The 12,708-nt window shown below is 34.7% G+C and overlaps 1 protein-coding gene and 1 long non-coding RNA gene across 9 annotated transcripts in view; both read right to left on the bottom strand.

Annotated features, from left to right (window-relative positions):
• The window catches only part of LOC143223306 (3',5'-cyclic-AMP phosphodiesterase, isoforms N/G-like), a 188,591-nt gene that overhangs the window by 35,865 nt on the left and 140,018 nt on the right, over positions 1 to 12,708 (bottom strand). The window lies entirely within an intron of this gene.
• LOC143223310 (uncharacterized) lies at positions 9,742 to 12,133 on the bottom strand. The gene is made up of 2 exons (XR_013012816.1): positions 11,817 to 12,133; positions 9,742 to 10,470 (listed from the first exon to the last, which is right to left on the bottom strand). It is a non-coding gene; the product is annotated as an uncharacterized LOC143223310 (long non-coding RNA).

Below are 12,708 nucleotides of genomic sequence, written 5' to 3'. Positions count from 1 at the left end.
TAAATTCATGTTGCTATACAGGATAGGCAATTTGCATGCACGTGCTTAGTAGAGGCCCGGCATGGCCAGGTGGGTTAAGACGTTCGACTCGTAATCTGAGGGTTGAGGGTTCGAATCCCCGTCGCACCAATCATACTCACTCTTTCAGCCGTGGGGGCGTTATAATGTGACGGTCAATCCCACTATTCGATGGTAAAAGAGTTGGCGGTGGGTGGTGATGACTAACTGTCTTCCCTCTAGTCTTACACTACTAAATTAGGGACAGCTAGCGCAGATAGCCCTCGAGTAGCTTTGCGCGGAATTCAAAAACAAACAAACAAAAACGAGCTGAGTAAAAACTAGTTAATATTTACACCCCTGTTGTTTGATAAGCTCGTGTGTTAGCTGTCGGTAAATTTCGGGTCAAAACAAAATCGTCTATCGTTGCATATTGTCATATTTTTATCCCTCTCTATAAAAAAAAACCTTGGTCATTTTAACCAATCTTACGACCACCATGTAATCATATGTGTTTATACACGCACGCGCACACACACATGTATACAATAACTTTTAATGTAGTAAGTGTACCTTCATGAAATTTATCCATCTTTTAGTAAACAACACAACTCTTTTGTAAACAAAAAGGTGAGATTTTTAAAACCAGCTGAGTATAAAATTCGGGTACAAGCGTTCCTTATTTACGCTATATACGATGCGTAAGTCTCTAATATTAAGGAACACTTTATGTTCGTCTGTGGATTCATCTCCTCCTAAACGAGTTGATCAAACCAAAGCAAACGTGGCATGTTAGCTGCGTAATCCAAAAGCAAACTAAATTCATATTCAGCTTTCCAGTAGGTTAAAAATATTTTTGTGACAATATTCGGCATATCATTACTGCATTAGCTATTATAAATTGCTGAGTTTAAATAAAACTAAGCTCACAAGAGAATTCTAAAAGTCAAAACTTTTAAATAACATTTCCAGCATTTTGGCTTATTTCCCTGTAATAACCAAAATATAGAGAGATAAAATATCTAGCCACAACGCGGAGAATGAAGATCTTGCTGCTGTTTTAGTTTTTGATTTACACCATTTAACTTTGATATATATATACTATGGTTAGAATAAGTGCTTGAGGCTGAATTAGAGAAGTATTTCATAATTCAAATTCAAGATTGTTATTAAACTTAATGCATTAAATATACCACATTCAGGCAGTAGAAACCTTAACCACATCTCTACTGTGAACTGGACTGCTTTGAACAAGAAATGATGCAAATGCTTTGCCATTTCTGTCAAGTTTCTCAACTTGACTGCTACACCTCTTCACTTTCGACATTCCCTGTGAACAAATTTCTTGATGAATGAACACTACTGAAAAATCTTACAGACATTTTGCTCATCTTCAGCATATTTGAGCGGGTTTTCAAGAGAAAAAAAAAAAGACTTAAACTAACCTTCAAAACTTTTAAGATAAGACATTTGAAATGCATTACAGGAGCTTCAGAAAGAAACCTATTACGGACTGAGAATTCAATTTTATTTGTAAACTTTCACCAGCCCTATTGGGTGTTACCAAGGGTATAGCTGAGTATGCAATTTGCCTCTCAAAAATTTGTCAAGTTGCACATCTACTTAATTAAGTATTTTCTTTAAAGATGTGGCTAAATTTATGAAATCAAAGGCTAACTCAGACTCTAACTGGTTTAAATGGAAAGTGACTTTCATATTAAGGCTAAAAGTACTTTTTCCATCTTACAGATTTCAAATTTCATTTTAATGACTCCTAGAACCTCTTAAATGAATAGCAAAATCAGAAACACTTTATTTTATCTGTTATTTTTCTCAACCCTAACACTGTATGGACTTTATCAATTTGACCGACATAAAAAATGTGAGATCTGAATTACTCTTTTTCTTTCTAGAATGATTACAGATTGTAACAGACAATTAGTTACTCTTCCTAAAACGTTTAGCCCTCTATTCTCAGCAGTTTTTCATTTCATTTTATCGTTTTATTGTTCTTTGAACTGTGTTAAAGTACTAATCGTGTGTAATAAAAGATAAATCACGCTGCGACAACGTAGCTCAACTTACGTAAATAAATTACACAATGTGCGAGCAGCCCACTTACAACGTTGATGAGAAATATTTATTAAACTTTTTCCAAGTATATCTTCTTATCTAACCTAATAAGTTCATAACTTTTACATTTTAATTACTTTTATAATTAATTAAAAATGTGCCAAAAAACAAGAAATGTTATTTACTGTTCGCCTCTTGTTTTCTTTGTTGTTGCTGTCAGCCTGTCCCTAGGTGGGACATTGGTAAATATATGGGCTTACTGCACTAAACTCTGGGGTTCGATTCCTCGTAGTGGACACAGCAAATAGCCCAATGTGGCTTTGCTAAAAGTAACAAATACACAAATAATCTGTTGGCGATCCAATGAAACGTAAGCCCTGTCTTTTTGGTGCTAGTATTGAAACTGTGGGGTGAAAGTGATGTTTTTATCAGATGGTCTGCTTTGATGTTTAAAATTACTATGCTTTCAGTTGATAATAGAAAACAAAACTGTTACTGCTTGAAATATATATCAGTATTTTTCACAGGCCGTATGTATTTTTGAATAGAGTTCGTATATGGTGTACGCACTTAAAAAAAAAAAAAACTACTGCTAAGGCTGGGTGACCGATAAATATCGTTCACTGGTTCGATTAAAAGTGGTATTCCTTAAAGTTTCCATTTAATATAATTAACTAGCAGCGTTGATATACGAATATTTGTGCAAACATAATCAGTATCATTTTATATTTTACGCCATGATTAGATGAAAATGAGTTCCACAGTACACTAGTCCATTATGCTTATTGAATTTGTTCGCAAAACTACTCAAGAGCTATCGCCAATCAATAACACACCCAGCACCCTCCGCCATGTCTTGAGCTACTCTATACTAACAAATAATGGAATTGATTGTAACATATAACGTCCTTATGCATGTTCAGCGACGAGTTTTGATCTCGAGACCTGCGAGTTGAACACCATAACAATCGTGTAATGATACATGAACATTTTCAAGTGTTAGCACTCTTCACTAACCTTTCCATTCAGTTAAAACACGGTAATAAGCATAAATACTGTTTCACATTACATCCGATTTTTTTAAAACAGAGAAATCAGTACGCAGGCAACTTGATATTAAAAATACTGGGAACTTCTGATACAGATATTATATTGTCTAAACAATGCACACGTGTCAGTTTAACATTCAAGACTATGTGAAACTGTTTTGCACAATAGCTAAATACAATATACGTGTTGATAAATAATAATATAAAGAAATCTTACAAAACTATGCGATTTTGATTGCCTAACTGCTCGGTTTTTTATGTCTGCCCGATTGTTTCAGAATGATAATAATATTAAAAAGGTACAAACATTGAAACAACCGATATATATATATATTTATATGTGTGTGTGTGTGTGTTTTTTTAGATCCACTCGTGATTATAAAGTATTAATTTAAGTATGCAAGATGTTTCAGTTACTATTGTTTTTTGTTTTTTTTTGAGAGTACAATTTTTGTTCAAATCTCATTTTCAGATCTCCATATTGGTAAACTGGAAGTTACGAATTCGCTCCACATGGTTGTTTATTCACTCAAACTATGTAGTTTCTTAACACACAGGGTGAGTTTTTAAAAACAATTTTCACACTTCAGCGCGTCCATACCTTTCAAACGATATGACATACGAATATGAAATTGCACAGAAATATAAAGAGTATCATGGAGTTGCACTTGCCACGGTTGTCATCAGGGGTAAAACTATAACCTAACGTCTAATGAGTTACAGAAATTTTCAAAATTGTGCTCCTATAGCGCCTAGAATGCATTGCATCCATGTGACAGCGAGCATTACAGCAACAATAAGCATCTTACTTGGTGTGATGGCCACTTCCCGAACAATTGCATCCTTAATGCGGTTGACATGGTATGATGCAGGCATTTTGTTTGCACAATATTTTGAATGGCCCGATACAAAAATTCGTGAATCCTTGCGCATGGAGTGGTAGGCAGATCTCCACAAGTTGCATACGAAGAGCTGGTTTAGGTCAGGAATTGTGCGTGACTCTCCACGGTTTACGCATTACTTCAGGTCCTCTCAAAACCAGAAGCTATGTCCGACGCGCTAGGAAAGTGACATGGTTCTATCTTGAAAGTGCTTCTACAAGACCTGATTACCAAGATGTGGAGGAGTACCTGGATGAAAATCGTAGCGTCTATGATATTTCGTTATGCGGGTTTGCCATATGCATATGCTGATGGTTTCAAAACATTAACAAAGACAATGTGGAACCACACCACAGCTGTCTTAACATCATGGAGGTATGTAGGAAATATTACACGTGGATAAGTTATCGATTAGTTAATATAGTTGCAAGTGTTGACATTTCTCGGAAATGTGGAGTGTGTTTCGTTACGACATTGATCATCAACTTCGAGTTTCCTAAAGACCTGCAACGCGAAGTCAATACATCGGATTAAATCCGTCTCCTTCAGTGCTTGAGTATGATACAACTTGTAAGAATACGTCTGCAAAGTTAACCGAATAACCTTATGAACAGTTCAAATTGGCAAATCTGGACACCAGGTGACATAATGTGCACTAGTGCACGTTCGTGAGCCTGTGCTAGCTTGTTCTGCTACGGCATGGTTGACCTCAGAAATAGTTTCAACAGATGTCACTGGTTACCCTGAATATGGCTTACCACAACCGTAGCCTGTCTCCTTAATTTGTTTTTTTATGAGGTTGTGCACGTGCCACACTAGAACAAAGCTCTCTGCAGATGTCAAACGTGCTATTTTCCGAATGCTGCCTTGGCATTACATCCTTTGGTGGAATAACATTTCTATAGTTCACCTCTTTGCACATTTTCCAGATTATTACATTTCACGGGCTCATTATAGCCATGAAAAATACACGAGACAGAAATCACACCGGGTCTCCCATTGACAACAATAGTATTTAAATCTCCGCAATATCCGTAACATTCTGTTACAATTTTACCTTCCTGTGCGATAACAGTTTGAGAGACATGACGCGCTGAGCTGTGAAACGTTCTTCATAATTACCCTGTATTACAAAAAAGTTTGTAGCCTCTTACGAACCACTAAAATAATTATGTACAATAAAAAGAAAATCACTATTCTTACCTTATACAAGGAAATTAGTAAAATAGAGAAAAATTAAACAAAGTGTAGGTGCCTCCAATTATGATACTGAACGTACATAAACTGAATCATAAACATCATAATATTGTGTAAACTTAAATTATAGTAATACTAATGTCTTAGTTAATAGCGCATAAGATACCTACATAAATTTATTGTCTATATATAATAACAGGTGAAATACAGGAACTCCTGATATTCGTACATAAAAATAATAATTGCATATGGTTAGTTACCAGCAAATAATCTGCTTCCGTATTCAATGTATCTTAGACGGATAAAGAAAAGTTTCGTTTCAGATAATCTCAGACGTGCTAATAATCAACTAAAAACTTAGTCTGTAAGGATAATGTATTATCTTAGTTTTAAATGTTGCCCCTGGATAGGGTCCGTCTATGCAGTTTCCTACCCAGCAAGTGTTCTAAAGGCGTTGAACGACAAGAAGTAGAAAGATAAAACAGCAGTTTGATAATAAAATAAAAGGTCCTTAAAGTCAAAATTATGCTTAACGTCTTAAGAGTTGAATCAGAATCTTTTTCTAACATTTTTATTTGTTGTTGTTTAAATTTTATTAATGGAGATTAAAATGTTTATTTTCTATGGCATGATTTTCATCTAGTAACAAGATTTCTTTTGCTATTCTAAACTGAATGGTATTTCACATTTTTTGTTCAATTCAACATAAAGTGAAAATTATCACAAAATACATTACTTATATGACAGACCCAGTATGGCCAGGTGGGTTAAGCGTTCGTCTCGTAATCTGAGGATCGCGGGTTCGAATCCCCGTTACACTAAATATGTTCGCCCTTTCAGCCGTGAGGGCGTTATAATGTGACTGGCAATTCCACTATTCGTTGGTACAAGAGTTGGCGGTGGGTGGTGATGACTACCTGCCTTCCCTCTAGTTTTGCACTGCTAAATTAGGGACGGCTAGCGCAGATAGCCCTCGTGTAGCTTTGCGAGAAATTCAAAAAACAAACAAACCTGTCTGACACATTTTCACACCTAAAAATATGTTAATGCCTGTTCCCATAAATATTTTTCTAACTGAGGAACTTTCCATAGCTACGAAAAGATTATTATTGTATAATTGTTAAATGCGTAAATATCCATATTTCTTCAAAAACATAAATAAGCTGAAATGTTAATTAAAAAGATATATTTTAATGCAAAACCATAAAAATACAATTTGCTACTGTGCAAAAAACGAAACATTTCCAATGATAAATCATAATTTAAATACAGTTAAACGATGCTTGAAAACGCCTAGAATTTGTACAAATACCAAGAATGCAAATAGCTGATACTGAGTCTATAAATTACGTACTAAAATAATTCCTTTAATATTTATAAATCAGATGACATCTTCATGTAACTGTACTTTTGACGAAGTTATTTTCATAATTACAAAATAACTAACTCACGAAACGGAGGAAGCTCAAGCTAGGCCAAAGTCGTCTGCAGTACGCCAATACCGTAGTGTAGTCAATAAAAATCAACAAAAACACCTGATTCTTGCTTTAAACACCTCTCATTCTCCGACCACTAAAGAAGTAATTTCTTCAACATTCACCCAGAGACCAATTTGTTTTCTTTCTCAATGAGGTCCCACGAATTTCTTTAAAGAGTGTACGATACGAACGCATAATACCGGACACCCAAAACAGACACTCAATACTCTTCATTGATTATCCCCTGCCGAACAGCTAACCTAAACTGTCCTTGGTTGGCATAGAAACAGCGCCGTCTCTCGGTAAAATGGTAGTTTGATCAATAATTCACTTGAGGAAGTATTTAAACGTACATAGTAGTATTTTAGAAACCCTGAAGCTGCATTTATAAAAGTCTTAAGCCACTTTAAATTATAAAGAAAAATATTTTTAGGATTGAAAATAATCATTATCTCAATATATCTTATACACTCAAATGCTTAGGTTTTGTAGAACAAGACATTTTAAAGTTATTCTTTCACTACTAATACCAAGGTGTGCATATTATAGCAAATTTGTTTGTTTGTAGTTAAGCACAAAGCTATACCATGGGCTATCTGTACTCTGCTCACCATAAGGATCAAAACCCAGTTTATAGCGTTGTAAGTACGCGGACATACCGCAGTGCTTTTGGGGGGCATCACAGCACCCTCTACGTCACACATAAATATAAAATATAGATACGAAACATTAGAAACAATCTAGCTATTTCCACTTGCGTTGAAATACAGTTTTATAGTTTAACCAAAATGTATGATTTAACGTCTCCAAAACTTGGTTTTGACTTTTCTTCTATAATATCTTGGTATATTTCTTTTGATAATTTCTTCAAGTGAGACTAGCGAACGGAGGTTGTGATCAATATATGGCTTATCCCCACCTCAATGTGGATCCTACTTCCGTAGTCACCTCCAAAACCTAGGGTACATTTTATATCCCACATTATAGCCTATATCTTAGGGATACTCTTGATATGTGCGGCGTCTTTGACATTATTTTTGTTTGGGCTTTTCGTTTATCAAAGGTTTTGATTTGCTGTTTGAAACACAGTTCTTCCTTTTGGTTTTATTTTGCTTGACTGTTTAAATATTGATTTTAATATTAATTCTCTGCATGTATATATATAAAATAAATTCAATCTAGCTATAGTGTGTGATATATATATATATATTTATATATATCACACACACTATAGCGAGATTGAATTTATTTTATTTTGGCTTTAACGTATTATTTTTCATTATCACAAATACAATTACATCTATATTAGATAAAGCTTTTCCTTCGGACATTCGTTATCTGTGTGAAGGAGAGGTCCGCTAAAACGGCTTAGACAACAAACTAATGGTCTACTTTGATTTATTTGCAATGAAGTCTGGGGCAAGTACTTAGTCTTCAGTTTCATAGCCACTCAAGATATTTTCTCAGCTCCTGTTGTAGAATCCTCAAAGTAACCAGTGAGGTACATATGTTGGGACATCATGTTTTAAACCCAATAAATATATTGACTACTTTAATGTTATAAGTGGCATAAAAGCTTTGTGATTAAATCTGTTGTTATTATTTACTTGCTGGTATATTTTGAACTATCACCTTTTTTTAACCGAATGGTCGTTTGTTTGTTTAGAATTAAGCTTAAAGCTACACAATGGGCTATTTGTGTTCTGCCCACCATGGGTATTGAAACCCGGTTTAGTAGTGTGAGTCCGCAGACATACCGCTGTACAATGAGAGGCAAACCAAATGAGCAATTTTGGGGACTGGGTGGAAGGGGCAGCCCTTCAGGCTATCTGGCATCAGTAGAAAATAATGTTTCATGCACGAGTTGACTAAAGACTTTCAATATTATCTACGAAACTGCATCTGTAACAGAACGTTTATACATATTCTGCTTCCATATGGTATTGTTTGGAAGCTCCTACTGGTTTTATGACTTTTTCATTGTTTCAGCAGCATGAGAACAATATTACGCTTGAATCACACGTTTCGCTCATGCAATATGTACCAAAATTAGACGTTTGCCTTGAAATATCAAAGCTGTTTATGCCAGTAAATACTTCTGGCACTTACAATATAATGAATGTGATAGGATAACTGGTGTAACGTGTGCGTATTAAACCATGGTAGCAAGTAAATACACTAAACAGACTTAATAATCAGTGATGACGAGAAACCCACTTGTTGAGAAATTTATATGCAAAAACGGCTCGTTTGGGCTGAGAAAACACTTTACATAGAAGTATTTTTCGTTTTGTGTATTTGTCAATAAGAGTCTGCATTAAATCTCGTGATGATTGTAAACAGACGGACAGACAAACGTGTGTGTGGTTTCTTATAGTAAAGTCTCATCGGGCTATTTGCTGAGCCCACCGAGGGGAATCGAACCGCTGATTTTAGCGTTGTAAATACGTAGACTTACCGCTGTACTAGCGTGGGGCTCAGACACGTGTAACCTTTATCACCAACATAATACACATATATAAATATCTAAAATAAATAATTGTATTTAATATGATACCACCATTTTACGAAAATAAGATATTTAGTTGCCAATAGATTAATAAATTAACTGTACAATGATTTCTTTTAGAGCATCGAAACTTTGTTTAAACTGCATCAGTAAGGAATGGAAAATAAGGAACCTAAGCCTAAAGATCTCTATTACCGTTCTTAATAATGGTAGGAAGAAAAAAAACGAAAAAGAAGAAAAAAATTGGCTCTAGACCAAAGAGTCTATTATTAAGTACTCCACAACATATTGCATTAGGTTAACTTTCTGGGAGCTTGACTTTACAAGTAACTGCACATTGCTTACTGTACTGTCAGTGTCTGAAAATTTTCTGAATTAGACTTTTTGGCAGATCACATAAGTGATGTCCTCTTAACAAAGTATTTCCACTTAAGCGTCCAGAGAAAATATTACGTTATCACAATGCTATTGTGATATTCCTGCTCTGTTTAGGTACCAGTGTATTTACCTACCATGCTGTTAAAATAGAGAGTTTAAAATACCGGTAAACCAATAAGAACAATATCTTATCGTTTTATTTTTTAGAAAATGTTATAATTTCTACAAATCGAAAATAAAATACAAATTTTGAACAAACTTGCTTTTAGGAAAAGAAACGGTACGAAGTTATATGAGAATTTTTTCTTAACTAGTAGAGCTTTTGCGAGCTTCCTCTGTAACATTTTTCTGAAGAGATCAAGTTCAGGTTAGATACCTTGAAAAACTTCCTACAGAACTTTTTCAGAATGTGAATGTTGGCATCCAGTACCATGTTTAAGTAGAACGAAAAACAACGACATTGGAGTTGCATCAGGTGACAGATGTGGTCGAGTAGTAGTGTGATTTCAGCTTCTTTTTCGGTTATCCATTTCTATGGCACCAGACACTGATTTGTGCCTCAGAGCTTGTAAACCTCAGTGAGCTTCAAATCCTTCTTTCTCATGTTTTTAACGAGACCAGAGGGTACTTCCATCTTCATTGCAATATGGCTTTCGTTATTCTAGCCTGAAGTCTGAGGATGAGAGCGTTGCTTCAGGTTAGATTGAAGAATGGGTTTTGAGGTTCCCTTGCTGTTTTATTGGCTCGATTTTCCGGTTTTCTTTCTTGTATGGATAAAACTGAAGACTCCCTTCATCCAAATGTCGTGTCCTTTGTGCGTTCACTTTTTACTAATCTTTGAATGCGCATTATACAACTTGAAAAATACTGTGACATATAATTATTCCAATCATAGGTCGGATATTCACCTAAATATAGAAGTTATAAACATATTACCGTGGCGCTATAGCTCAAATCTTTTAAGAATCACCACTGCGTTAAGATATACAAATAATTCTTATATACAGCTTCCACCATATGTGTACATGAACCTCCACAAAATGTTATTCAATCGAAGGTACTTTTGCGAAACAAAGCGTGGAAGTACTAAATTTCAAATAGTTATATGTAATGCAAAGAAACATTAAAGACAAAATGACAGTTTCTCAATCATTCAGTTAAAATATCTCTAGATTAAATAATATACCACAACAAAATCAAGAGGAATATTATTTTCTGTATTCCTCCCTTTCTTCCCCAGGAAAGTTTGGTTTGTATTGAATTTCGCGCAAAGCTACTCGAGGGCTGTCTGCGCTAGCCGTCCCTAATTTAGCAATGTAAGACTAGAGGGAAGACAGCTAGTCATCACCACCCATCGCCAACTCTTGGGCTACTCTTTTACCAACAAATAGTGGGATTGACCGTTACGTTATAACGTCCCCACGGCTGAAAGAACAAGCATGTTTAGTGTAACCTGGATTCGAACCCGCCACCCTCAGATTACGAGTCGAACGCCTTAACCCACCTCTTTATGCCGGACTCTTTAAATAGACGAGCAGTTTTAATTTGTAGTTATGTGCGTGTGTTTGATTGTATGTAGCAGTCAAGAGAAAAATAATACTTTAGGTCTTTATTTTAGGTTTAATTTGAAGCACTAATTACAAGAAAGGAAATTATATTTCGCGAGGAATGGGTTTTGCGACAGTACTATCGTTTTTTGAATAAAAAAACAAAAAAGAATCAGGTTGAATGAGTTGCAAAAGCTGTAGCAGAGGTAACAAAAGCTAGGTATTAAAACAAATGTTGCAATCTAAAGAAGTCAATTGACTGTAGACACGCTACACCATACCGTGTGAGCCCACTGTGCTGGTATGCATGCGTTGACAGCTAGAAACACATTCACATGACGCCTAGAACAGTGTATAATTTAATAAGATAAGTTAAATTAATATTTTCTGTTTTATCGATAATTTTTAGCAAGTTAATATATTTAACAAAATTATTTGTTGAAAATTTCGGATAAGAACTTATCAAAATATGGATTAAAGAAACAAAATATTTTACACTAATGGTATAGTGTGATCTGTCTTTTCAGGTTAGCTTAGATTGTTTCCAAATCATAACACTGCACGTTTTTTTTTTATATTTTGATCTCAGATAAATTTGTCTCGCAGAGGCGTCTAAACCGGGGATGCTATAGCACCCCTTTTTACATATTTGACTTCTATAGTATCTGCAAATTATATTATCTGCTTGTATAACCAAGCACCCTTACTTTGCAACCCCTTCCTACACCACTACTTCGCCTCATGTCTTGTGTTCTCTATCAAGTCTTCAAGCGAAAATAAAATTTTGTGGAAAATTATATGTCTTTCCTTGTCCTTTTCTTGTTTGTAGACTAGATGAAATGTCGTTACACCGTTGAGCGGACACCAAGCGCAGTGGAGCTAGCTCCACCCACTCTCTTCACACAGTCCGAATAATTCGATTCAAACGTATTACATAGTTGTCCTATAGGACGTTTTTATACTAGAAATATATTTAGACGTCACGCAATGACATCGTCTGTTCCTATCTCTTCAAAAAAATAATAGAAACAAAATTCCTGCTTGAGCAATCACATTAAGACACATTTAATCCGCTCCTTGATATGTAAATTCTTAGAGGGTTTGACTTACCTGAATAAATTATATTTCTTTCTAACTATAGAAACTTAGTTAACATACTATTTTATATCACTTTAGAAATTTTCATTTTTGTTGCCAGAAAATCAGTAGTTTTATTAAGCTTTAGGGAAAAAATTAAAGTAAGAAAAAGTGTTGATTTTGAGAACAAAACAGTTGTTATAAAACAAAGTTTTTAAGGAATCGCAAGACTTACGCCATACGATTTTGAAAAAATAATTCTTCAAATTCTAAGAGATATAACTGGATACACAAGACTCAAAATCTGATGCTTTTTATAACCCCTGAACTCTAACTTTTCAAAAACAATATATAAAGTTATGTTAAAACTGTTTTTCCAAATTCACAGAATTTTTTACTCCATTGTACTATTTAAATGATAGTGTAGTCTTTCTTCATATCTTATCTTCCCTGTTTGTTTTCTTTTAGTGCAACAAATAACTTCTGTTTTAGTATCTTTAATTTTAACACACTGTCGAAAAT

The sequence above is a fragment of the Tachypleus tridentatus genome, chromosome 8 (assembly GCF_004210375.1).
Source record: "Tachypleus tridentatus isolate NWPU-2018 chromosome 8, ASM421037v1, whole genome shotgun sequence".
In the NCBI taxonomy this organism is placed as follows: domain Eukaryota; kingdom Metazoa; phylum Arthropoda; class Merostomata; order Xiphosura; family Limulidae; genus Tachypleus; species Tachypleus tridentatus.
The sequence above is the reverse complement of the archived record's forward strand: the minus strand, read 5'-3'. Positions and strand labels throughout refer to the sequence as shown.